Here is a 27,822-nt window from a genome sequence, read left to right on the forward strand (position 1 = left end):
TTTCTTATACTTCCAAAAATTAAAAATAAATAAAAAGCAATTCTTTAAAAAGAGAAAGAAAACCTCTGCCACCTTTCTGTTTCACAGAGGGAAGCTTATTTTCACTGCCAATGGCATGTCTAAATTGAACCCTATCAGCCTTTGGAAGGAAGACATTTCTGTCCGATTTTGATGACATGTTGACTGCATGCTTGTTTCATTGTCAATCGTCAGATTTGTCTGCTGTTATAGATATTTTAGTAGGAATCTTGAGAGAAGGCTTACTGGAAACCATTAACTTGTTGAGAAAATACTACCTCTCTAGAATCTAAATATCTCTTTTTTAGATTAAAATTATTGAAAATGAATAAAGTGATTTATTATAAGGAACCACTATTTCTATATGTTAGTAAAAGTTCTTAAAATGATAAAATGCCACTTCTGTAAGATATAGTAAAACTCAAAAACTATACATTACATTTAGAAATTAGTTATGGCAATCAAACTGATACAAATCTTTTTGTAAAAAAGTAAAACATATTGAAGAGCTTTAATAGCGTTTTTTCCTTCACAAGTATGTTTCTTTGAGAAATTTATCATGAGAAAATACTGTTAATAATATTAAAAGTAAAGATAAATTGAAAATGACTCAATTTTAAGTAGTAAGTAGTTGTAACTATTTACTGTAAGAAATGAGATACTAAGAGAAGACTAAACAGAAGATGTTAATGAAGTGATTGAAAATGTAAATGTATACAATTGTTGAATTCAATAAAATATAAAACGAAAAATTGTTGGTAGAATGAATGAAGTGGTGTTGAAAAAGAGGAGTGACTATGTGATTGTGGTTTCATATATTTTCTTTCTGAAATTTTCAAATTAAAATAGTTCAGTATTACATCGATAATGCAAAAATAAATGTCTATCAAGCATTTTAAATGTCTAAGGTGCTCACTACACACTAGCACTACACATGCTGTTTTCCTGGCTGATGATCTTAAAGACAGAAAAGCTGAGAACTGAAGATTGGGATCAAATTCTGAGGGATCACCATAACCTCTTTTACTATTACTAAAAAGTGACTATTACTACAACTTTGTCATCTGATTTGATTTACATGTCTATGCGACTCTAGCCAAATGTAATAACCATCTTGGAAGCAATTCTGACAGTATAAGGGTAATACCCCTCTTAATTGGTTTTTTTGCAGCTATAGAATGAAGGGTAAGGAGACCCATAATTTATTCCAGTTTTCCAGGTTCTGGCTGTGTAACCTTTGGTATAATCTTTCTATTTCTTCCTTCATTCACTGAAAAAGGAGTGAATTATAATATAACAGTACATTTATAAGGTATCTTCACACTTCCAGTTTTTCTGGATCAGTGCAAAATTTCACTAGCCAAGTAAGCTTGTTATATTAATTTGTTACTTTTATAATTCTGAATCTGGAAACATTTTTTTTAGTTAACGGCAAATGGCAGCTTATTTGCAATTACCAGGAAACTCCCTAGAGACAGTAGTTATAATGGTAATTCGCACCACAATTTGAATTAACTTGATCATTATCTAAAAAATTAACTGATTTGCTAACATTTTGATGATTTATTTTCTTTCTGAGATGGCAGCTTACCCAGTCACACTTAAAATTATCTGTGAAATGTATGAAGTCACCATCAATTTCGAGGTATTTTAATTTAATGTTGCAGCATAGGATTTTTTTTACAACATTACAGTTAACCTAATGGAGCATGTTTTGGTTTTAAGTTGCAACTAATTGAGAGAAATATTATTACACTTCCCATTGGAAGTCTTGCACTGGACTTCTCCAAAACACACTATTCTACTCTGCTGTTTTAAAATCCAATTTATATTTTATTCTCTGCTGGCTAGCTTAGAGTGAGATACAATAATTTATATAGGTACTTATCTTTTTTTCTTTGTTAACTTCTGTAAAAGGCATACAACATGACAGCATGTTCTATGAAGTCATTACTTTCCAGAAATACCCTGCAGTCATGGAACACAGACTAAAGTTATTTGACAGTGTTTTGCAATTAAATTGACAAACAGCATCTTAAGGTCTAGAAGCATGGCCTGCTATCTCTGCATTTGATCGGTCTCTTATAATGACTCTCATACATATTTTTAAAAAAGGCTTTAACGTGTAAACAAATTTTCTAGTTGCCTAATTTTTACAGTGTCTTTTAAGATCTTCTGCATATGTTGCCTTATTTAATCAGGTAACCTGAAGCAGGCAAAGCAACTTTTAAAGACATTATCTGCCGGTATGGGACCTGTAGCGACAGGTAATCTTTTACCCAAAATGTGTTACAGCCAGGGAAGTGGCTGAGCTACAGGGACAGACATGATTCTAAGAAGGCTACTGGGGCTGGAAAACATTCATCAATTCCTTCTTTCTAGAAGTGTTATTTTGTGTGTTTTTCATTTAGGAGTCTTATGCTTCCTACCTGATTAAGTGAAAAAATTTACCTGAAAGTCTACTTGTTCAGCCATCCATCATTCATTCATTCTTTCATTCAGAACGTACTGCAGAACTCAAGGTTTGAAGCCCTAGAGGAGAGGCCTGTACAGACTATGAAGACTGCATTTTATTTCTGAGCCAGCTCAGAATGCATAGGGGAAACAGAGAGGAAGTCAACACACCGCTGGGCAGCTCCTTCCATCAGCACCCTGGGCTTTGGGATGGCAAAGGAGGAGCTCTCCAGCTCCGACTGCCCTGCAGGAGGCTGGGCCAGCACAGGGCGCTTCTGCGATCGGGTGCACACTGTCAACACAGTTTTGGTGCCTAAAAATGGTGGTGGCAAAAAGCAAAAAACTTAGAAAATTTATGTATTTAAAATAGCCATAGAATAAACAATATAACTAAATATGTTTTCTGGCTTCCTGCATTAAAACATGTTTGGTGGAAAATAACTATTTTCTTCAATAAATAATTATTTAAAAATAAGGAATTACTTAAAATTGATAGTTTGAATACAATCGAATGACTATAAAACTCTGTTACTCTAAAATGTTGTATTACAAACTGAGTAGTCATTCAGAGTTTTCATTGCTTCCCAGAATAATGCACAGTACAGACAAATGTAAACGTATAATAAGACTTCCCACAATATTCCCATATAATGAAATTCCATTATTAATATTTTTTGATGTTTTCTTTAAAATGTTCTATGCATTTTATGATTTGAGAACATATCTTATATAAAGTTTTATCTTCCTTTTTCAGCAATGGCCTCTTTGCCTTAAGCCACCATTGGAAGCGTCCTGAGGCCTCTGCAGAAGCTAAGCAGATGGCGGTGCCATGCTTGTATAGCCTGCAGAACCATGAGCAAATTAAACCTCTTTTCTTTAGAAATTGACTAATCTCAGATATTCCTGTAAGCAACACAAAGAATTTCTATGTTATAAAATTCTTGTGAAATAATGTTAAAGTATATTATTTTTTACTGTTACACATTTAATAAACTGAAAAATTTAGAAAACACAAAAGATCAAATACTAGATTCAAAACAAAAAAAAATAATCAAAAATGATGCCACCCAGCTAATAAATTTGTTTTAACCACATGGCTGTCTTTCTTTACCTCATAATTCAAAATTAAAACCATTAAGCTATAATTACTCCACAGTTTTATATTTATATAGTCTCTCTTGATGCGTGAATGTGTGATATATTATTTTTTACAAGAGGGTAATTCCACTATGAATATTATTTTGTAATCTTTTACCCAAAATGTGTATCATGATTATTTTCTGATTTTCTTAGTCTTATAAAAACATGTTTTATATTGTTACAGATAAGAAAAAATATGCATATATATATATAATTTCATATATACTATTTCTAACATACCTTAAAAGCTATATATATATATGATAAATACACTTGTGACTCTGAGAAATTTACTTAACTCTTTTGTGTTTGAATTTTCTCATCAGTAAAATGGAAATGAGGATAATACTGCAACAGTTAGGTTACAGTCAACAGAAAGCACTCTGGATATTTCACTTAGGAAATCTGACATGGGAAATTGGTCATTCAGTTATTGGAAAGCTGAAAAATCAATAAGCCAGTAATACTGAAGTGAAGTGAGATTCATATCCTTAAGAAGCAAGTATGCCCCATAGAACTTGGGGAACAAAGGGCCTCCAACTGGCAGAACCTAAACAAAAAGCCAACAGGTGAAGGAGTGTGAGAAATACACAAAATCCCAGGACACACATCAAAGTACCTAGTATAGGATGGCCTCAAAGCTGAGAGACCACAGACAAATAACTAGCACAAGTCCCCCTCACAGGGTTGGTGACAGAATTAAACGAACTGATACACACAGAGCATTTACAGCGAAGCCTGACAACAGGGTAAAAACCAAATAGCTGTTGACTGGTATTATTATTATTTAATTAACTTAAATATCTCATTCCTTATTTTCTTCATTTTTTAGCTGAAATTTCAAAATCCTTGTGGTCAATTAGCTGAAGAAAAATTGAACTCTAAAAACTACATGATGCAGGAACTCCGAGCGGTGACTTACTCTGATTATATTTCTCTTTTCTCCAATAAGAAGATGCTCCTGATTGAAACTTTATCAAACCAGTTCTCTTTGTAAACTTTTTTCCTCTCTCTTTGTAGGGTTAAATGCTTTGTTTGCTTATAATTCTTGAGGAGTCTTTTTTTTTTTTTTTTTTTTTTTTTGAGATGGAGTCTCTCTCTGTTGCCCAGGCTAGAGTGCTTTGACATGATCTCGGCACACTGCAACCTCTGCCTCCCAGGTTCAAGTGATTCTCCTGCCTCAGCCTCCTAAGTAGCTGGGACTACAGGCGCCTGCCCCCATGCCTGACTAAGTTTTTTGTATTTTTAGTAGAGACAGGGTTTCACCATGTTGGCCAGGCTGGTCTCAAACTCCTAACGTTAGGTGATACACCCGCCTTGGCCTCCCAAAGTGTTGGGATTACGGGCGTGAGCTGCACAGTAGTGATGATGTTTTCTGATGCACAGCAGTGATGATGTGGAAAGAACGCTGGAGGTGCACACATTAAATTCATGGCAGAGCCACACATGAGGGGTGAAGTATGGTTGCCAAGCAGACCACGCTGCACGAGTCCCTGTGTCACTGCAGGTTTCTAATCAGAGAGTGGCTTCGTTTGACTTATGTTTATAAAAATCACTTTCACATCTGTTTGCAGACTGATAAGGTGAGGATGACAAGTGAACAATCAGGGTGAGGATTTAGGAGTCTACTGATGTAATCTAGATGGGAAGTGACTGTGCCCAGACTCAGCTGAGGAAAGTGCACCTTGATGGAAAAGCAAGTTTTGAGATCTATTTTTAAGAAATAAATGACTCACAATAAGTAATACTTCCTTTAGAAAAGAAGGGAAATTATCTCATCAGTACTTCAATTTTTATATATTTTAGCTGCATATTTTATTCTATTGTCTATACAGAGGACCTAGTTTTACTTACCATTATTTGAAAATAGAAATTGATGACTACTTTGATCTTAGAAATGACAATTTCTATGATGTGTACATATCCAATATACACTTATCTTAGAAATAATATGTAATATATATTAGTTCTTATTTTTACGTATTTCCAAGTATTTATATGCAATGGTACTATAAATACCATAGCTTGGTTGGTTGTAATTTTATTTGACTGGAATGAAAGAAAAATCAGAATGCCTTACAAAAAAATTGAGTGTTAAGGAAAACCAGCATGAATAAATTCTAAATATTTCATTTAGATCACACTGTGGCATAAGTTTTAGATTTAAATTGGCCAATTTTAAGTCATTTCAGTGCATTTCCATATTAATAGATTCAAGAAGAGAAAACTTTATTTAAGACACTTAATAACTGAGATACTTAGAACTTGAAATAGACTGAGAAGAAATGCTTGTTTCAGGATAGTAAATGGTACTTCTTTTGGAGGCCTAGAATGATCTGAAATGTAGTATCTATTAGCAAGTTAACCAATATAAGCATTTAAAGAATAATGCTGAAAAATACTCTAAAGCTCTTGCTTCAACCATGGAGGACTAGTCTTACACTTTGGGAGTTAAAAGCTAAACAAAATTATGTTAAAATAGCTAGAAATCTAACTTTTGGTCATTTTAGAATCAGCCTATGAATTGGAAAAGGGGTGTGATAAACAGCCTCTTCCCGACCTCACTGTTGCCACAGTTACCAGCTAGAAAGCAGAGAACAGAGTCACTTACTTCACAAAAGCTGAGGGTCAGTCAGTGATCTCTTCTGGCACCTCTGTAAACAAAACCAGGAAGAGAAATCACAGCAGTTTCTACTACATCCGAGTTCTTAGAAAAAAAAAAAAAAAAAACAAGAATGGAAGCATATGGCAGTCAGTAGTATTCATCTTAGTCTATTTAGTATTGCTAGAAAGGGATACCTGAGACTGGGTTATTCATAAAGAAAAGAGGGTTATTGGCTTGTGATTTTGCAGGCTGTACAAGAGGCATGGTGCCAGCATCCACATCTGCATCTGGAGAGAGCCTCAAGCTGCTCCCACTCATGGCAGAAGACGAAGGGGAGCTGGCAGGTGCAGAGGTCACAGGGCCAAAGAGAAAGCAAGAGAGAGATTAGGGAGGTGTGAGGCTGTTTTTAACAACTAGCTGTTGGGAACTAATAGAGAGAACTCACTCATTCCTTGAGGATTGCACCTAGACATTTATGAGGGATTCACCCCATGGCCCAAACATCTCCCACCAGGACACACTTCCAACACTGGGGATCACATTTCAACATGAGGTTTCAAGGTGACAAACATCCGAACTATAAAATATTCTCTTCAAGATGTAAACATGTCAGTTTATTTTTAGGGTCTGTCAGTCTACAGGATGTTAAAATGCTAGCATCTCTAATGATTTATTGTCTAGAAAAGCCAGAGAAAAGTTAAAATTCAACTAATTCAGATCAATCTATTGCATTAAATAATGAACATATTATAAATTTGCACATTGCTATTTGGAAATAAGTTGATAGAATGCCTTTAAGGTGCCACCTAGGGCCGGGCGTGGTGGCTCACGCCTGTAATCCCAACACTTTGGGAGGCTGAGGCGGGCAGATCACCACGTCAGGTGTTTGAGACCAGTCTGGCCAACATAGTGAAACCTCATCTCTACCAAAAAATACAAAACTTAGCCAGTGTGGTGGTGTGCGCCTGTAATCTCAGCTACTCGATAGAGTGAGGCAGGAGACTTGCATGAACCCCAGAGGCAGAGGTTGCAGTGAGCCGAGATCGCGCCATTGCACCCTACCCTGGGTGACAGTGCAAGACTCCGTCTCAAAAAAAAAAAAAAAAAAAAGAAAGAAAGAAAAAAGAAAACAACAACAAAATGCCACCTAGAAGGAAAAGGCCAACAAATTGGTTTAACTCATAATAAAAACTATGTTTCTTATAATGCAATAATTGATTTACTTCCATCAATAAAGACCCAAGTGGTTCAATCTTTCAAACAACATCAGAAGATATTAGAAATCAAATTTCAAATGAGTTTAGAAAACATATGCAAAATATTTAAGAAAATAATCTGCTGGAAGATAGTTGTGGTGATTATTTGGCCATTTCCCCAATGCACATGCTGATTTCAGGAGAGGATACTGAGAAGCTGAGAAGCACATCAGAACTTTGGACAACTCACAAGGGTAGTGTTATACATTCAGGAGTTCCAGTCTGCTGAGGGAGATCTGCTAATCCTTCCCAGGACTTTAGGTCAGGCCAAAATGAACTAAACTCACGTCTCAAGGAAATTTTTTCATATACTATAACATGAATGAACCTGTAGGATGCTATGGTAAGTGAATAAGCCAGTCACAAAAAGACAGCTTCCATTATAGGAGGTATCTAAAGCAATCAGACTCAATTAACCAGAAAGCAGAGCAGTAGTCAAAAAGTTAGGAGCCGGGGGGGAAGGGAGAATGGGGAGTTGTTGGTTGTTGAGTACGGAGTTTCAGTTTTCCTGGATGAAAAGCATTCCGGAGGTGAATAGTGGCAATGGCTGTACAACATTATAAATGTATTTAATACCCCCTAATACACTTAAAAATGGCTAAAATGACAAATTGTATAGTATGTATCTCTTACCACAGTAGAAAAAAATTGGAAGAAAAAAAAACTGAATTCTTGATTAAATTAAGATGAGATCAGTTTGCCAGAGTTCCTGATTAACTCCTGAAAGGAAAGCTAATCTCTAAAGGAAAATATCATCCAAGGTTGCAAATAATTTATAAAATCTTAATAGTCATTGACCAGCAATAATGATGCATAACCAGAAATTGGAGGAGGTGGGATGATATGATATTCAAATAAGAATAATAACGTAAAATGAGAGCACACTCACAGAGGATCCGGATAAAAGTATTATCTTGCTGGGTGCAGTGGTTCATGCCTGTAATCCCAGCACTTTGGGAGGCTAAGGCAGGCAGAGCACGAGGTCAGGAGTTTGAAACTAGCCTGGCTAATATGCTGAAACCTCATCTCTACTAAAAAATGCAAAAATTAGCTGGGCGTGGTGGCATGCACCTGTAGTCCCAGCTACTCGGAAGGCTGAGGCAGGAGAATCGCTGGAACCCAGAGGGCGGAGGTTGCAGTGAGCCAAGATAGTGCTACTGCACTCCAGCTTGGGTGACAGACCTAAACTCTGTCTCAAAAACAAAACAAAAAAATTATCAGACACAGCCTTGGAGAGCTATGGCTATTATGCTAAGGAAATATAAGATTGAGAACGTTGGGAGAGAAATAGAAAATATACAGAACAATTAAATGGAAATTAGAAAACTGAAAAATAGAGTAACTGAATAAAAAACTTAATGAAGGAGTTTAATAAGAGACTAGAAACAACAAAAGAGAGAAGTCAAAAACTGGGACACAGGTTAGAAAACTTTCAGAATAGAGCAAACACATTGTTCTTTTTTCTCTCTGACTTTTTCAAGCAATTCTTTTCTGGCTTTTGGCTCTAGTCTCACCTTGCATCTCCTCTGTCCCCGCCCTTGAATAAGTCATTTGTCCTCAATAGATTATTTTTAAAATAATCTATAAAATTCAAAGGAAATTTTTAAAAAAATATTTTTTAAAGAATGATGATTGGGAGGCCGAGGAAGTGTGGATCACCTGAGGTCAGGAGTTCAAGACCAGCCAGGCCAACATAGTGAAACCCCGTCTCTACTAAAAATACAAAAAATTAGCCAGGCGCGGTGGCGGGCACCTGTAATCTCAGCTACTCGGGAGACTGAGGCAGGAGAATGGCTTGAACTCAGGAGATGGAGGTTGCAGTGAGCCAAGATCACACCATTGCACTCCAGCCTAGACAACAAGAGCAAAACTCCCTCTCAACAAAAAACAAAACAAAATAACAATAACAAAAAAAGCAAAGAATGATGAATACAGGAAAGAGCATCAGAGACACAGGGTACCAGTGAGGGGTCTAAAGTACATGTAATTGGTGTTCCTGAAGAAAAGGAGAGAGTGCTGGCAGAATTCATAGACATGGGGATTATTATACAAATCCCAGGCTGGATAAACAAAAAGAAAATTACATCTATTCACACAGAAATAAAAGTGTTGAAGGGATACAAAAAATATAACTTCACAAATAATACGTTACCAAAAATTAGACTGACACCTGACTTCTTAACAGAAACAATGTAAGACTGACATGAAATGATGTACTTGAAATCACCACAGGGAAAGTCAGAGATACTGGAAAAAATAAGAAGAAACGAAAGTGGAAAACAAAGCAATAATAGATCTATGTCACAACCGTGGAAACATAGAAAAGCTATTGAAGGTCCTTTAATTTTCTGGGATTAAGTACAAGAAAAACTCATTAGAATTTGTTAAGTAAGAGGTTCATATTGCAATCTCCAGGGTAACATATGAAGTAATATTTGAAAAGAATGTAATTTCTAATATAACAGAGATAAACATTGGAATTACAAACAATACTCTGTTAAAAGGTCATAAGTAACAGAAATAGATACAGAATATTTGGAAGAAGTAAAAGAAAACCAAATGTGAAGAAAGTATATTAAACACAAAAATATCAAGTCTCACATTAAATATAAAAACTAAGATTATCAGACTAGATTTTAAAAAATCATGTACTGCTTTAAAGAAATATCTAAATTTATAAGGATATAGAGATGTTGGAAGTGAAAGAATGGAAATAGATGTATAAGAAAACACACAAGAGCATAAACCAATAAATAAATAAATAAATAAATTCTGGATGTACTATAATAATATACTACACAAAGATCAAACAAAGAAAGTGTTATTATGCATTATTAGAGATAAAGCTGAACATTATAATAATAATATTTGAAATCGCCAGACAGTTATAACTATTCTAAATTTTGTGTGCACCTGATAACACGCTTCACACTACAGAAAGAGGTAATCTATAAAATTCAAAGGAAATATTGTTTTTAAATTCTAACTGTACTAAAGGATTTTCATGTCTCTCTCAATATCAGATAGTCCAATCCAATAACAATTTCGAGAGCACTAAGAACTTACATAGCATGATTTCAAAAGCACACTCATTGATTACAAGCGGCACTATGCCCCCAAACTGTAGAACACACCTTCTTTTCAAGTGCACAATTGACCATGTCGAATAACAAAGCAAGCCTTGATAAATAGACAAGATTGATATCACATAGAGTATGACACCTGATGAAAGTGCAGTTAAAGTAGAAATCAATCATTAAGAAGAAAGACGAAGAGTAGGAGGGGAAGGAGAAGGAGAAGAGAAGGGAAAAAGGAAATAGCTTGGTCTTCATTTTCCCGGCTGACTTCCCATTCTATTATCCAGAGGGAATGCTGTCAATTATTTTAGATTTGCTTATTTTTCTTTGAACCTAGAGTCTTGTTTTCTTTACATCCTCTAACAGATCTATACAACAGCTCTCATTACAATTCTTACACAGTCCAATGTGTCAGTTCCTTGGAGAAATGACTGATCCTACTGCAGGAGCAGAGGAAATGCAACATGAAACTGGAGCCAACACCAAGAAAAGAAGTGCTTAAAAAAGACAGAGCGAGAAAAAAAAAAAAAAAAGAAGAACAATGCATTTAAAAGGACAGAGGAGCCAACCTGAAAGAACTTCTAATGGCAAATGCTGCGAAAATGTAAGCTACAAAATCGTGATACTATTGGATTTTAACACAAAGAGTACAACCCATGTCTGTGAAACTATGCTGATATAAGTAAACAATAGCATAAATGATAAGTGGGGGGAAAGGGGCACATCTTTCTTATAGAAGAGCATCAAACAGTAATCATGGGAGGAACGACGGAAATAGAAAGTCACCATCTCTGTGGCAAGCTGACCGAAAAACCATAAACCCAGTCTAGTCATGAGAAATCATTAGGCAAACCCAAATTGGGAGACATTCTACAAAATATCTGACCATCACTCCTCAAAAGTTTCAAGGTCATGAAAGCTAAGGAAAGACTGAGAAAGGGTCATAAATGAAAGGGAACTAAGGAGATAAAAGCAACTCAATGTAATATGGGATCTTGGATTGAATCCTGGAAGAAAAACATCAACGATTTTGCAAAATCTGGGTAAAATCTTTAGTTTAGGTAATAATATTGTACCAATGTTAATTGCTTAGTGTTGATAAACAGACCATAATTTGTTATATGTTAACATTGTGGGGAAGCTGAGTAAGGGATATACGAGGACTCTAGACTTTATTTGCAACTCTATAAATCTAAAATTATTTCAAAATTAAAAACTGAAAAATAAAAATCAATAAATAGAATTCTTCAAAAGTAATATCATAAATAAACATGTGATAGTTTCAGGAGTGTCATCGTAAGGGTTTGTCAGTGGAGTTTCTGGTGAAGTTTCTCTTTCTCTCACTACCTGAAGTTTTGGATGGAAATTATTCTCCATACCTAAGAGAAACCTAGGAAGAATATGCTGCAAAACTTGCACACTTAAATTTCATACATGGTGTTAATACTCTGGAATTAATTTTTTGTAATTTGTTTCATGTGATAATTAGTGCAAATGACATAAATATATTTATAACATAATATGTCATATTTTGATTATAAAATGTAAATCTATCTATATTTTACAGATAATTAAAACATAAATGAAATAGTATCTACCTAAATTTCTCATTTGCAAATAACAGCATTTAGTGAATGTATGTATTAGGTAGTAAAATAATGTATTCATTATTCTAAATGCCTATTCTTGTTATTTATATTACATATAGAGTGTTCTTTCTAGATATCCATGGAATATTTTTGTGATATCTTATATTTAGATTAATCAATTGTCTTTTCTAATCTATTTTTGCAATTGAAAAACTGAATGAAAATATTGATTCCTACCTAGAGAAAGATTCCTATGGGAATAAAACTCAGGTTACTTTCTTAAAGATATTGAAAGTAAAATCTATTTTTATAATGATATGCAGAAAAATTACATGTGTAAATGGAGAATTATTAAATTAATCAAAACACATTGAAAAAATAAAAATTATATTTTGAGGTTTATAAAGATAAATTCATTAATTATTTTTGAAGAGTCGTGTAAAATACCACTATTTTCTCATAATTTAAAAGTACTAACTTAAAAATCTAAATATTATGTAGATCATGTACAAAACACTTTCAACCACTTTGACACTGTTTCAGCATTAATCACATTATTAAGACCATTTTCTTCAAATAATGGTTACACTGATGTTAGCAATATAATTTTTCTTTGGATTGTTTCTATAGATTGTTCTCATATTTGTATATGTAGAATCTCAAAATATTTTTTAAAACCCTCAATTGTGTAAAAAACCTTTCAATAAATACAGATATTTTAGTCTTGGTAGTATACTAGAACTAATTTTGAAAGTAAACTAAGGAGGTCAGCAATGTAATATCGATAATTTTTTCAAACTTATATTAAAAGTTCAAGATGCAACTTTTTGAGGAATCGTATTTTTGCTATATGTTTCAAAACATGCACATGTACATACACACAGAAATAGCATATTTCAGTTACATATTTATATTTATGTTGTTTAAAGATAATCCCTGATATAAGTAATATCTTGACAATTTGGGAACCACTACCCAAGGGTTAAATTTTCAGTAAATCAGAAAGTGTAGTTACAAGTTATTGCATGTAAGGTTTTAACACAGGTGTTCAAATATGAGCACTAATAAAGCTCATACAAACATTTTTTATTTCTGTATTCCATTACAAATATACCGTAAACGCAGACAGAAATCACAAATGCTATTTTTGGGGCTTTTTCTGGTTGAAATTTCTACTAGCATCACTGTGTTTGGGATGTGATATTGACAGGCACCAACCAAGGAAGCTGTCCAGATGTGTGGCTTCTTATAAGTGCTTTGTGGGGGTCACTGATCCTTTTTGTTTTGGTTTGGTTTAACTATTTCAGAGCTGGTTAGCATGTGGCTTCTCTCTATGTGATCCCAAACCTAACATTAGATAAACTCTTTGTTGAGGACCCTTAGTAGTAATTGTTCTTGTTTTGCATGCCTAGCTAATGTCTACATTCAGCAGATAGTACAAGAAGAACTGAAGGCTCCTCCATTTCCACCACTCATCTCAGAGTTAGTTTCAGGAAGGGCCCTTGGCCTGGGCAGCTGAAGAATCAGCACATTCTGGCCTGACTTTGTAGACAGATGTACCTTGCAGACAGAGCTCAACAGACGCCCAAAGGGCTGTGCCTGAGAAATGTTTGTAATGAGACCAGCTCTACCCAGTCCACTTTTTGGCATAGCCTGTTTCCCAGACTCCCTTTTTGTACCCCAGGAAATGCAATGCCCCTTCCTTAGGTCCTGACTTTAAACACAGAGACCGTGTCATCTGAGGAACTTTCTGTTTCTTCAGCCCATTCCTGCTGCTTGCTGTACACTGAGGTTTTGAGTGCCAGAGCTTTTAATACTAAATTCACCAACTTTTATAGTCGATACCTTATTATAAGGTATTAATAACATAATATCCTCACCTTAAGGATGATAAAGTGTGGAATATGGCAAAGTTTCTCTTCAAACAGCCTGATCAATCCTTTACTCTTTAATTTCCAGTACCAATCCCTCCTTCTCTTTCTTCTTCTTTCCTTCTTTCTACTGTTACTACATACCCAGGCATGCCACATCACCAGTGGTGTTATCAGCAACAGCTCCCACTCCTTTCCTTATTTGGGAAAAGACTGACTCTCTAGCTCGCCACAGACAACCCCTTCCCCCTCTCCCTTCTCTCCCTTACGTGCCCACCTTAGCTAAAAAAAAGTTTAAATATTTAGACAATCGGGTCTAGCTTAGATTCTGAGGTCTGACCCCAGCCAATGGGGAAAGGGCAGAGGAGCAGAATTTGCATCTGGAAAAAAAACTTTCACTCTCTTTGTTCTGTGTGCTCTCATGCTGACCGGCCATATGGGATGCACTCCTCTGCACAGGAGGAAATTTGCTTTGCTGAGAAACCCTTTGTCTGAGTGCTCGTTTTCCTTACGACTCTAAGCTCTATTTCTAACATAAAGTTTGTGACAAGTTCCTCATGTACATTTACTGCAAATGTTAATCCATTTTAAATGCAGTCAATAGAGGGAAAAATAATTATCTTTAAGTGTTTTTATTTAAAGTGCACATCAATGACAAAGGTCAGTAGCAAAAATTAGTTTTACATAAATTTTTCTATTTTTCACAAGTGATGGTTTTAAGTCTAAAAACAATTTTACTCTTCTCCCTGAAGGACCCTAATCTAAGTAGACAATGATTTTTACACTCTGTCAGTAAACACAATTCTTAAAAATTTTTGTAAGAAAACATGTCAGTCTGAGAGAGATACCTGTAAGAAGTATTTAGTATACATAATTTAAAATGGAGCAGCTAAACTAAGTTTTTATAGAGACATTGTATATCGCTTAACTTTTTATTAGGTAAGGCATTTTGCATTTCTAACATTAATAAAACAAATGTTAATAGCATTATCATCACACACAAAGAATTATTACTGGCATTATTAAGATAGTTTTAAATAATATTTTTATATGTTACTCTCCCTGGATTGTAACACCATAACTTAATTTAATGTAATTTTGTTCAGCTGTATAACCCCGGACAGCTACCCAACTTCTCTTTTCCCTAGTTTTGCTATCTGGGGAAGGAAGATAGAGAAGGAAGACAGGAGGCCCTGCATCAAAAGACTGCAGTTAGAAAAAAAACACAAAAAAAGTAATAACATAAAAAGCACCAAGAAAAGCATCTGACACACATCAAGCCTCAAAGAATTGTCCATCATCATCACTGTCGTTTATACTATAAAAGCCCATTTATCTTCTATTAAAGAAAGAAACAATTATTCTAACTCTTGTTAAAGGTGGTCAGGAAGGCCGGGCATGGTGGCTCACTCCTGTAATCCCAGTACTTTGGGAGACTGAGGCGGGTGGATCACCTGAGATCAGGAGTTCAGCACCAGCCTGACCAACATGGTGAAAGCCTGTCCCTACTAAAAATACAAAAATTAGCCCAGCGTGGTGGTGGGCGCTTGTAATCCCAGCAACTTGGGAGGCTGAGGCAGGAGAATCATTTGAGCCTAGGAGGCAGAGGTTGCAGTGAGCTGAGATCACACCACTGCCCTCCAGCCTGGGCAGCAAAGCGAGACTCTGTCTCAAAAAAAAAAAAAAAAAAAAGATAGCAAGACTTTCCTCAGAACCACAGGGATGAGCATATGGATTTACAGCCAAGGAGCAGGGCCGGGGTCATGGGACAGAAAATGACTAAGAGGAAATTCGGGGTGAGTAGGATTCTGGCTAAATAAACCTGAAAGGATTCTTGCTGCAGGCAGGCCAGGGTGATCAGACACCATTTGGAGGATGGGAGAGGATGAAGAATTTGACCCAATATCCAGGGTGATGTAGTTATCATTGGTGTGGGTGCTTCCTAAAATGACTTAGCAGGATCTTTTAAACCTGGGTGATATGGATCTGACAAGGACAGACACTGGAGGCCGACCTGAGTTTTCTTTTTAACTTATGAAAAGCTCATTGCTGTTGATTGTAATAGATGTCGTTTATCCAATCTATATTTTTATTAACTGTCATCCACCAAAATATTGACTCAAATCCTGCAGCTATTTTATTTCGGGCTTTAAATTGATCTAGTATTCCCCGTGGGACTCCAATTGCGTCTAAATAGACGTGAGTGTCTAAAGACCCATAAGGGACTTCTCTCGCTTTAGGGTGTCTTATTTTTCCTCCTTCTGGCTGATGAAATGCCAGGGTGAAAGGGATAGCCAATTGGACTAATGCACAAGTGCCACTCCAGTTATTCAGCAGAGTGCCCAGTAAAGGTCCACCACAATACCACCACACATCCACTCAGGGATGAACAAGGACTGATTGATTGATAAGCTCTTGAAAATTCTTAAGCTCACTGCATCCCTTCAGGTCTCCAAGGAACGCTCAGTTTTCTCTCTGTCATGAGAGAGATGAAGTGAACTTAGTGTTGGGAGACGAAAGCTGGATACCCCTTCAGGGCTGACCCGCAGGGTGCTGGATTTCAGGATATAGCAGAGAGAGCTTGGCACGACTTGTTGCTCCAGGCTGTAGAATCCTGAAAAAGAGCTACCATGCGCCCACGCCTGGCCGACTGGAGGACTACCTTAGTGGAAAGGGGACAATCTGGACCTCTGGCCTGCCATGTGCACAAACGTAACAGCTTTTGTTTAATGTATGGACGAATATTTGATCTATTCCAACCAGGCATTTGTATCTTAGTATCCTGTCTTAATTGCCAAAGTTTGTTTTACATCTTTAACTTCTATGATCCTCTAGTAAAATGAATGTATGGTTTTAGGAAATTACAAAAACCGGTTGGGGCAGTCCATCCTTGCTGTTTAGTGGTCTGCAGAATGTTGGACCAACTATGGCATAAAAGCTTTACATCGGGGGTCGGGGCAAGACTCCTGGTTGACACTGGGGCCTTTATCGAAATCTCCCCGGATTAAACGGTTCCAATTTACTAATGCCAAGTCTGAGGAGAGTCAAGAGGGACAGAGGTACCTTTCTGAAGTAGAAAGCTGTCTTTGACTTGGCGAGTCCCCCAGGGTGTAACAAGGCAAGCATTAAATATAATAGTTTGAGGTGAAATTAACTTGGTTATGTTAATAACTAGATGTTCAGCAATAGAGTGAGGAAAGAAGAAAAAGGAATAGAATAGATGAAAGAGTTACATTTTTCTCAGCTTTAGTTTGGTAGGGTTTTCCCCTGGGACTGTGGCCTGTGACTCTGGAGGGCATGGTTCTTTGACTCGGGTGTGATGAGTCCATCCCTTTTTCGCTGTACAAACAGCAGTCTTGGTGGTTAGCAGCACAAGGTAAGGTCCTTCCCAGGCTGGCTCGAGTTTTTTTTTCTTTCCACCCTTTAATTAGAAAGCGGTCTTCAGGCTAGTGCTAGTTTACCAGAAATTTTAGGAGTGGTACCTGTGCTAAAATACCTTTAGTTTTGAGGGAAAGGGAAGTGAAGATAAACCAAGTATATAATTTTTAAGAAATTAACCTTTTGTTTTAAATGTGGGGACAGTAGCAGTGGACTTTATAGTCCTTGGTGCCTTCTTACTGAGAAATTTCCTTTAGCACTTATTTTTATTAGTTTTTTAGACCAAAGAAAGCCAAACACCATTTTATATTTGACAATGCTTCCTGTATGATTTTTATACCAGACAAGCTAAATTTCACCTTTATAGTAGTGTGTTATTAATGTTAAACTTAGTTTTAATAAAACTTTGTAGACATATATATTCAATTTTTAATGTTTGACCATAAGGTAAGATTTTTAGAGACTCTTTTTAACCTTTTATAATTTTTGTTAAAGAGCAAGTTAGTGCTTAAGAAAAACCCATTGTGTTTTTATTTTAATGTTCAGTTCACAGAAAAACTGGATGATACACTTTCAACTTTAGCCAATATGGTTATACACAGAATTCCCTTTACAATTAACGTTTTAAAACTTGCTTAAGCCTTCAAAACAATTTTTTTAACTTCTTAATGTAGGTAAAAATCCACATTCTTATGCCTCCTTATAATCCCTTTACCAAAGGTATATTTTATTTTCCTTATACACCTTGCACATAAACTGTTACTTCAATAGTATTTAGGAGGCCTAATTACTTTTAATTTATGCAACATTTCTTGCATAAATTCTTTTTTTATATATAACTTTTTTTCTTTCACAACTTTCACAGACAATTCTTCGACATGTCTTAACTTTCTGACTTATTACAAACATTTCTTTCTTTAAACAACCAGTTAATTTATTTCAGGACAAGAATTTACCATATAACATTCTTTTTACATAAATCCTGCCCCCCCTCACCCCTTTTTTTTGCCTTTTTTTGCGAAGATAACCATTCTTTTCCAAAGTGAACTTCCTTTATGTCTGTGGACTAGACTGTCTAAGGTCACAAGATTAGAAGTTACTATAATACATGTTACACTGTTAACTTTTAGCAAACTTTACTTTTGTTGAAAACCTTGTAAGTTTGGGATTTCAATTATCCTTTACTATTAATAAGACCTTGTTTAGTCCAAATTAACTTAGAATTTGTATAGATGGATTTTTTTTTTTTCCTTCAATTACCTGGGAGGAACCATTTATCCTCCCATCCTGAAGGGTTTAGATCCCCTGTTAGGAAACCTGCGGGGTTAAGGGAATTTTCAGTAGTTAATGTGAAGTCACCTTTTTTTTTTTTTTAACTTAGGATACTTCAGAACTGGTGAGGTGTACTCACAGTGAGGTTTCCTCTAAAAGTTACTTTTCTACTTTCTTCTGTTAGCAAAGCAGTTGCCACTACAGATTAAATGCATTTGGGCCATCTGCAGGTTACTGGGTTAAGGATTTTTGATAGGAAGGCCTCAGTACTTTTGGGATACGCCCTTTTTTACAATGACAACAAAGTGGTATTGGAGTGTTAATAGGGCTACTGAGAATACCTTTAATTATCCATTATAAGTTTTAAATTTACCTTGGCTTTTAAAGGAATAGGGTACACTGTTTTTATTCTTAACTACTTGTATATCTCTATCTTTCTCTCTTTCTTTCTGTCTTTGACTTTCGGTTTCCTTCTCTCTTTGACTTTCCTTTTGCCTCTGTCTCTTCCTCTCGCTCTACCTCTCTCTCTCTCTTTCTTTGACTCGCTCTTTGTCTTTCTGTCTCTTTCCTCTCTCTCTCTCTCTCTGCTGGTCTTTCCTTTCCTCTGCCAGCTGCTTATGCTGCTGTTCTCTCAACCACTGTGTGTGGGTGGGGGGCATCCAAAACCAGCTGTAACCAAGTGTCTATGTACAGGAACTGGTCTGGGGGCCCTGGCTTACAGGTTATCTTGTGCCATACCTTTGAAACAAGGGACATGTCCAGGCTTCCTTCTGATGGTCAACCAACATCTAATGCTGGCCAGTGTATCTCACACAAAGTTCTAAGTTTTCCAGGTGTCATAGTAACTCCATAGTCTCCCTTAAATTCCTTTTTGAAAATTTTCAACGTATTTCCTAGTGGGCTGGGCTCACTTTGTGCCTGACCCATGCTTCCTCGAGACAAAACACCATGCTCATACCACACGCGCATCACAAAACAAAGAACGGGTAAAAAGGGCACACATACACTTTTACAGTTTACACCAAACCAGAATCAAAACCAAAATCAGAGTATCAAGAAATCCAAGCCAGGTCAAAACCAAAACTAAAATATCAAGCAATCCAAGTCAAGTCAAAAACAAAACCAAAGTGCCGGTACAGGCATGCTGTCATGATCAGGCCACGCTTCCACTCAAATGGAGTGGGCAAGTTCCAAAGACCAGTCTTACCAAGTTTCAGATGTCTGGACTCCAAGTGCCAAGTTCCTTTCTGGTGTTCAGCCACTGCGTTGATCCCCCATGGGGGCCTGCCACGCACTGCTCTGGTGAGGCATTCCACCCGGGCAATTGCCTTCCCAGGAGCACTCTCAGGATGTGTGTCACTCAAGCCGGCCAGAGTCCCCCGCAGGAATGCTCCACAGGGCAGGCCTAAGCCACCTAAGGGGCTGCCTTGACCATCCATTAATCACCTCGCTTCCCGGTCAGGGAGCCAAGAAATGCAGCAGGACGAGCCATAGACAAAACTCCTCAGACACCGAGTTAAAGAAAGAAGGGCTTTATTCGGCCGGAAGCGTCGGCAAGACTCACGTCCCAAAAACCGAGCTCACCAAGTGAGCAATTCCTGTCCCTTTTAAGGGCTGACAACCCTAAGGGGGTCCTCGTGAGAGGGTCGTGATCGATCGAGCAAGCAGGGGTTACGTGACTGGGGGCTGCATGCACTGGTAATCAGAACAGAACAGAACAGGACAGGGATTTTCACAATGCTTTTCCATACAATGTCTGAAATCTATAGATAATATAAGCAGTTACGTCAGGGGTTGATTTTTAACTACCAGGCCCAGGGCGCAGTGCTGGTCTATCTGCCTGTGGATTCCATTTCTGCCTTTTAGTTTTTACTTCTTTCTTTGGAGGCAGAAATTGGGCATAAGACAATATGAGAGGTGGCCTCCTCCCTTAATCTTACATCCCAGAGACCACCTGAAACATGCATGCTGGATATGAGCAGAAAGGGGTGAAAACACCTAGGCAGAAAGGAGAGCCTTTTCACATGCCCAGTAATCATTGGCTCAGCAGTTAAAATGTCAGAATGTCGCTAGGTGCATGCCTAATAACGAGGTGAAGAGCGCAAAGGAGAAATTACTGAGATACACAGGCATGCGAAGTACAGGTTTACGGCCTTCCTGGGGTGATGGGAATAATCAACGCTGCTATTAGGTGGAATTTGTATCCAGTATGGCGAAGGGGTATGCCCATCAACTAACAGTAAGGGGGAATCCCACAAAATCCGGGCAGGTTCCAGGAGGGGAAAAGGCAGAGACTCATGGCAGAAGCAGGAAAACAGACAAAACCAAAGGACGAGATTTGACACAAAGAGGCAGGAACGTCAAGAAAGTTTAACATCATGAAAGACAGCAAGGCAGCTGTCTTGGGACTGTTGGCTCGTTTTCTCTTTGGAGCAGCCCGCTCTGCCTCCTGTTTCAGAGTGGACTGTCTTGGCTATGACTTAACCCCTGCTGCTACTGCTGCTGTCTTTCCAGCAGGGCCAGCACTCACCTCTCCTGGAATGTACTTTTATCTCCTTAATAAAACTTTTGCTTACGTTACTATTTGTCTCTTGGTGGAATTCTTTCTCCTAAACTAGACAAGAACTGAGGATTCCTGCACTTCTAGGTAACAAAGGCAGAGTCTTTGTCACCCTTGGTCAAAACTGGGCTTCCTAACGTAGCGCTTATAGTCCTTCTGGAGGTTGCTGAAACAAATTGCCAGAAATGGGGCAGCTTAAAAAGGAGAAATTTATTCTATCACACTTTAGGAAGCCAGAAGACTGACACCAGAGTGTCAGTGGGGTACATGCCCTCCAAGGGTTCTAGGGAAGAACTTTTCTTGCCTCTTTTATTGTACAGAGGCCGCTGACTGTTCCAGGGTTTTCCTGAGTGTTGGTCACATCACTATGGTCACTCCTTCCCTCTTCATGTCAACGTCTCTGCTCCATGTCCCTCTACTCTGTGTGTCTCTTATGAGGACGCTAGTCACTGAATTTAGGACTCAGATAACTCCCTATAGCGTATTTCCAAACTCAATGCAGAACTGAATTTTAAATGCTGTTTCATTTTCTTCCAGTCTGCAAGCTTTCCTTTTCTTTTTAAAATGAGTTAATAAAACTTATTAAGATAACCTAATTATGCCAAATACTCTACACGTATTTAAAGTAAATGCACAGCATTCAAAGATAACAAATATCTGAACGTAAGTTGTTTGCAGAAGCCTAAGTGATATATTTAAAACTTTTTTCTGCATCGTTTACTCCTTATAAGAGTTTGGAGCTAAGAAATCCAGAGCTTTTAAAAGGTCCTCTTCCAACCTCTCCCATATTCATCCAATTCTAAACTATTTTAGGTTATTTTTGTTTCAAAGACAGATATTTAATGTTGTAAGAAATGGCAGTCACGATCCAAATGGAAATATACTTAAATCACCTTAATTGAGTTGAATCATCCAGCTACTGGGAATTTTCATGTGGAATTTTCCCAGGTAAAGAAGCACAAATTGTTGAAGCACTTGAAATTCTTGAAATTATTTTTGTACTTTCCCTCATTCATGAAGTTTTTACATCCTTTTTTCACTAGGATTTTTGTTTGTTTGTTTTATCATTTTCCCTTTCTTTCAAACTAACTACAGTGGGAACAGAATTCCTTATTTTAGTCAGAAAAAGAAGTGAATTCATGTAAGAATTCGTGTCATGGGAAATCTCTTATCTTGAGAAATAGTTTACACCACCTGCCTTTTTGCAATCAGATGCATTTCCTGCATTTCTGACTGAGCTCCATAAACTCATCTGTGAATTTGGCTACGGACGTTACATTTCAAAGATTACCTGAGTGTAAACAGAGGGCAGGGATTTTTTTGTAATCTACAGTGAGTATGCAACAGAATGCAGATTTCAACCTCATTTTTTTCTTTTTCCTGACTCAAGAGCTAGATTGAGTATCTGCTATGTTCTGTGCTGTTCATTTAAAAATTAAATATTTCTAAGTTGAATTAAAACATAAACATCCCAGGACATACACTGTTTATGAGAAATATGCCTTAAGCAAGATAGAATCAGAGTAAACAGCTAATCTACACAAGGTGAATATCAATTTTTTAAAAATGAATGGATGACAATAATCATATCAAAAGAACATGTGATTTAATATTTCAAATAGTGTTATATTTTATTAATGATGTATACACTCACAAAGATGAAAATGGCAAAACCATATTTTTGTGATAAAAACATCAACATATTAAAAATGAAGTCTGCAGGAAATAGATAAAAGAATATTCAAAATCAATATTCTCATGTAAAATATTAGTAAAATTACTTCAGTTAATGGCTGATAAAATAGGAACATTAAAGGGAGATGTGGTTCTTGAACTATTAAGTAATGGACTCTAACAACATGAAAGAGACCTCTCTCCAATGTGTGATTCTTGCACATTGCTTTATGGGATCCAGGAACCACCTAAGGCTCCAGTTTTGGAAATTCCAGTGAATTAGTTATAAATAATATATACTTAAATTTTTAAAAAAACATAAAGCATATGAATGTCAAATTTTACATTTTAACCTATTGTTCTCATAGAAATCTTATCACTTATTTCAATTTATTTTTATTTTTAAGTGTTTACTTTGGTAAGTTTTTTGAAAGCAGGTGTTATGTCTATTTCACTCATAATAGTACAAAAACTATTATGTAGTATCTATCAATTCTTATTTGATTTTTGTTTTTGGTATTAATCTAGGACTTTATACCAGAAAGAGTCATAGAAACAAGGAATAATGCTGCAGAGTATCCATAGCATCTAGATGACAGTCTCAAAATGCCATCTCATTGAAAGTCAGTAGGGCTCTGCAGAGCAAGGTTAGAGTGCAGTCTGGGCAGTAAATGTACACAATAAGCATAATGGTCTCATCACAAAAAGCAAGGAAGCTACCACTGATCATCAAAAGGAAACATTTGACAGATTTATTTAAATACATTAACCTATAAAGACACAAAACACACACACACACAAACACACACTCACAAACTAATCCCACAAATATTCATGCACACTTACACCCCTAATTTTTCCCATTTGGATGATATTTACTAATTAACTTGTTACCTAAGTAAATTTGAAAAAAAGAAGCATTTCTCTTTATTTTCTTGTTCACATTTTATCTCAGGAAACCATAACATTGATGATGATATATGGATAACCAAATAGTTGATGACGAAATGTGTCCTCTATAGAATATTTATTTTATATAAAGAAAAGGAATGAAAGAATTAGAACAGACCCTATTGAGCTAATGGATTTAGTCAGTGGTCATCAATAGCTGCTTATACACACATAAAGGGAGACAAGCATTTACCAACTGGCTCCTTTAGAGAGGCAGACAATGCCAGCTATGACACATTCTCGTGAAAATATCAAACCTGAGTTTGATTAAGATCCTGGATACAATCACGAATTTCTAACAATTACAGGGATCGGAGGAACATAGGAAGTGGCCCCACAGTGATGCAGTCAGCAAAGTCCAGGATGTGGAAAAAAAAATCTACAGGACCATAAAACTTAAGTCCTTCAATGAATAATTTGAAAAGTTATTAATATACACCATATAAAAGATTTAAAAGACACACCAACCAATTTCAATATGTACTCCGTAATTTGATAGATTCTTGATTCGAACAAATAAGCTATAAAAACAAATTTAAATAAATAAAAATGAACACAATGTAACTATATTAAGCACTTATTAATTTTTAGGTTGGATACAAATATTTTATTAAAGTTTAAAAATGGTGATGTTTTGAGATATATTTTGAAATATTTCCAGATAAAACAATATGGTATTTGATTCAAAATATTTCCAAGGGAGTGAGGAAGTTTGTAGGAATAGAGTTGAAATAAGATTTTTCATGATTTGTAAATGATGTAAAATTATGGCAATTAAATACGGTAAATAGTAGTTTATAGTCCTTTATAAAAATGTTTTTAAAATGTACCTCAAACTAAATGACATTTTTGAAATAATTTGAGTAAAGAATTTTAATAAATGTTTACATTATTCAACTAATTTTTTACAGTTCATTTGCCCATAAATAGACTTTATTTTTGGTGAGTCACATTTATCAAATCTTTCTGAATTATTTAAATTAGTCTTCACAGATTTGTAACTCCTTATTTGCCCATTATTTCTCAGCAATTTAATTTAACTGTTTAATTATCACAAAAAGTATAAGTGATATAACTCTAAGAAATAAACCCAGCTGACTTTTAGTAAGTAAACAGTTCAGTTGCTAGAAAACATGTTGGAAATTTATAAGATGTCCTATTAGTCATTCACTTGCTGGGCATTAGCAGTATGATTTCTCAACGAAGTAAAGATTATTAATCTGGTAAATTGATTAAGCACAAATTTCTCCTACTTCTTCATAATACATCCACAAAAATCACCTGATGTCTTTCTGCAAATCAGGCTTTACATGAAATTACAGGGCCATTGATGCCTAAAGAGTTCAATTAAGTGTCATTTTCAAGTCTTCCTTTAATTTTCATCAACAAGAAAATAACATAAAAGGCCACTTATTATATTTGGGGAGCACATCCAATGGTCTTATCCTTGATTCCTCACTTTTTTCTATGTCACAATCGACAGCTAGGCTGGGCACGGTGGCTAGCACCTATAATCTCAGCACATTGGAAAGCCGAAGTGGGAAAATCGCTTGAGCCCAGGGTTTGAGACCACCCTGGGCATAGTGAGACCCCATCTGTACAAAAGGATAAAAATGTTAACCAGGTGTGGTGGTGTGCTCCTGTGGTCTTAGCTACCTAGGAGTCTAAGGTGGGAGGATCACTTGAGCCCAGGAGATCAAGGTTGCAGTGAACCGTGATCACACCACTGCACTCCAGCCTGGCTGAAAGAGCAAGACCCCATCTCAGAACATAAACAAAAACAAAAATCCACAGCTAGATTATCAGTTAATCAATTATAATCCAATTTATTACTCTTCTTGACCCAGCAGTTGATGTGAAATAAACTAGTTAAGGACTATTTCTAAAACAAACAAAAGTAATTATAGTGAGATCAGGGCAGGATCTTTACAATAAGCTTGAAAAGTGATAGTTTTACAGCCCCATGGAACGTACATACTGGAAATGCAGCTTTAGACTTATTCAACATGAAAGACAGCAGGAAAGATCAAAGCCCATTCCAAAACCAGACTTAACAAAAATATCCCCCAGCTATGTGTACTGGCTTCTTGCTGATGTCACCTGCTGAGCAAGTAGCCAACCAGCAAAATAAATTTGCTGAGTGTGTGATTAGGCCAGCACACACGTGCCAGAAGAGAGGGGTTTGAAACCTGCTAAAGGGGAAAAAAAGGAAATAGAAAAGACTCATATCATTCCCCAAGCGCCATGAGTATTGGAGGTGTGTTCCTCTTCTCGGGAACAATGTTAGGAGGAATTGACTTCTAGAGTCCTTGTACTAAGGATGAGTTTCTATAGAAACCCTTGGACTCTTCACCTTTGGATGCCCTACAAAAATAATATATACCTATCATTAACTTATGGTGATTGTTCAGTTACTCACAAATGCATTTTTATCAACTGTATAAATTGAATCCTCAAAAATATTAAATAAATTATGGAATAATTAAATAGTTTATTCAATTAAGGATAAATAAATTATGGAATAATTTATTTAATATTATTCTGTGAAATATTACATTTGATCCATAAAACCTGCCTATCTAAATGTCAATATAATTTTAATTGCTGCAAGCTAGTATATTTTATATCAAAAAAGAATGGCAGGATACAGTAGTATTTAAATAATTACAAAATAAAAGCACTCACCTGAAGCAGCTGTTAAAAATAATAAGCTGAATACAAAATAAAAGCACTCACCTGAAGCAGCTGTTAAAAATAATAAGCTGAATACAAAATTAGTTCATGTTATATAGCTTATGGAAAAAGTGTGTTGTAGAATGTTGATTTCATGATTATATATTTTTGTAATTATCTGCTCTTGAATATCTGATTTTTATAGCATAGTGTACCATATTTTATCAAATTATATAAATTGAAATGTCATGCTATTATGCCAACAAAGCTGCTCATAATGGTTAACTCTGGGTAGATGGATTAGCAGAGTGAGGGTACATTCATTATTTTGACTGCATTTGCATCCAAATTGTTGATTATTTTACAACAAAGATGCATTATTAACGTGATGTTTAAAAATAAGAGAAAAACTTACAATCATTCCACCTCATTACAAAATAAATGTATATTATTTTTTAAATTTAGTGTTTTCATGCCTACTACATAGAAAAAATACAAAATAAAAGTATATTACAGCTGCATGCAAATTTTTAGTGAACAATAAAATTTTCAGGCATAACAGTTTCTTTCAGAAAGCTGTTTGCCAATAAATATGTTTCAATCCATATTCAAGGAATTTTATTCTTAAGAATATTAATTAAGAAAATAATATACTTTAAATATCTATATTTTTAATCATATTTTTATATTTATAACTAAAATACTAATTGCATCATGCAAGTACAAAATTGATACAATTAAAAACAAATCATGTATTCTTTGTGAGGCAGTGGTTATAATAAGAAATTAAATTTACAAACCAGATAAACTTGTTTTCATATGAAAACGATGACTATGTGGAACCAAAGCTAACACAGAATGAGCTCTTCATAAGTGTCATGTACTTCTCCAGGAAATGTTATTTTTGCTTATTTCATAGAGGAGAGGTCTTGAGTATAGAGAGTTCTACTTGCCTGCCCAAGGCCACAGAGGTAATCAGGAACAGAAGTTGTATTTTAGACCCATTCTACTGACTTCAAAATATTTTAAAAATATATTTATGATAAAGTAGAGGAATAAATAATTTGCAAAACCAGCAACTGAAAAAACTAATTTAATGTTTGCATATTCAATCTAGTTGTCCTAGATTAGGCTACTATAATAAAATACCATAGTCTGGGTAGTTTAAACAACAGACATTTATTTTGTACAGTTCTGGAGACTGAGAAACTCAAGATCAAGGTGCTGGCCCTTTAGGTCCTGGCAAGGACTCTCTGTCTGGTTTGCAGATGGCTGCCTTCTCCGGTATCCTCACAAGGGAGAGA

General features: G+C 35.9%; 1 long non-coding RNA gene across 1 annotated transcript; it reads right to left on the minus strand.

The window, feature by feature from the left end:
* Positions 1-2,960: 2,960 nt before the first annotated feature.
* LOC103882824 lies at positions 2,961-15,479 on the minus strand. The gene is made up of 3 exons (XR_644774.4): positions 14,020-15,479; positions 6,224-6,266; positions 2,961-3,375 (listed from the first exon to the last, which is right to left on the minus strand). It is a non-coding gene; the product is annotated as an uncharacterized LOC103882824 (long non-coding RNA).
* Between the last annotated feature and the right edge of the window lie 12,343 nt (positions 15,480-27,822).

Source organism: Papio anubis, chromosome 4 (genome assembly GCF_008728515.1).
Source record: "Papio anubis isolate 15944 chromosome 4, Panubis1.0, whole genome shotgun sequence".
NCBI classification, from domain to species: domain Eukaryota; kingdom Metazoa; phylum Chordata; class Mammalia; order Primates; family Cercopithecidae; genus Papio; species Papio anubis.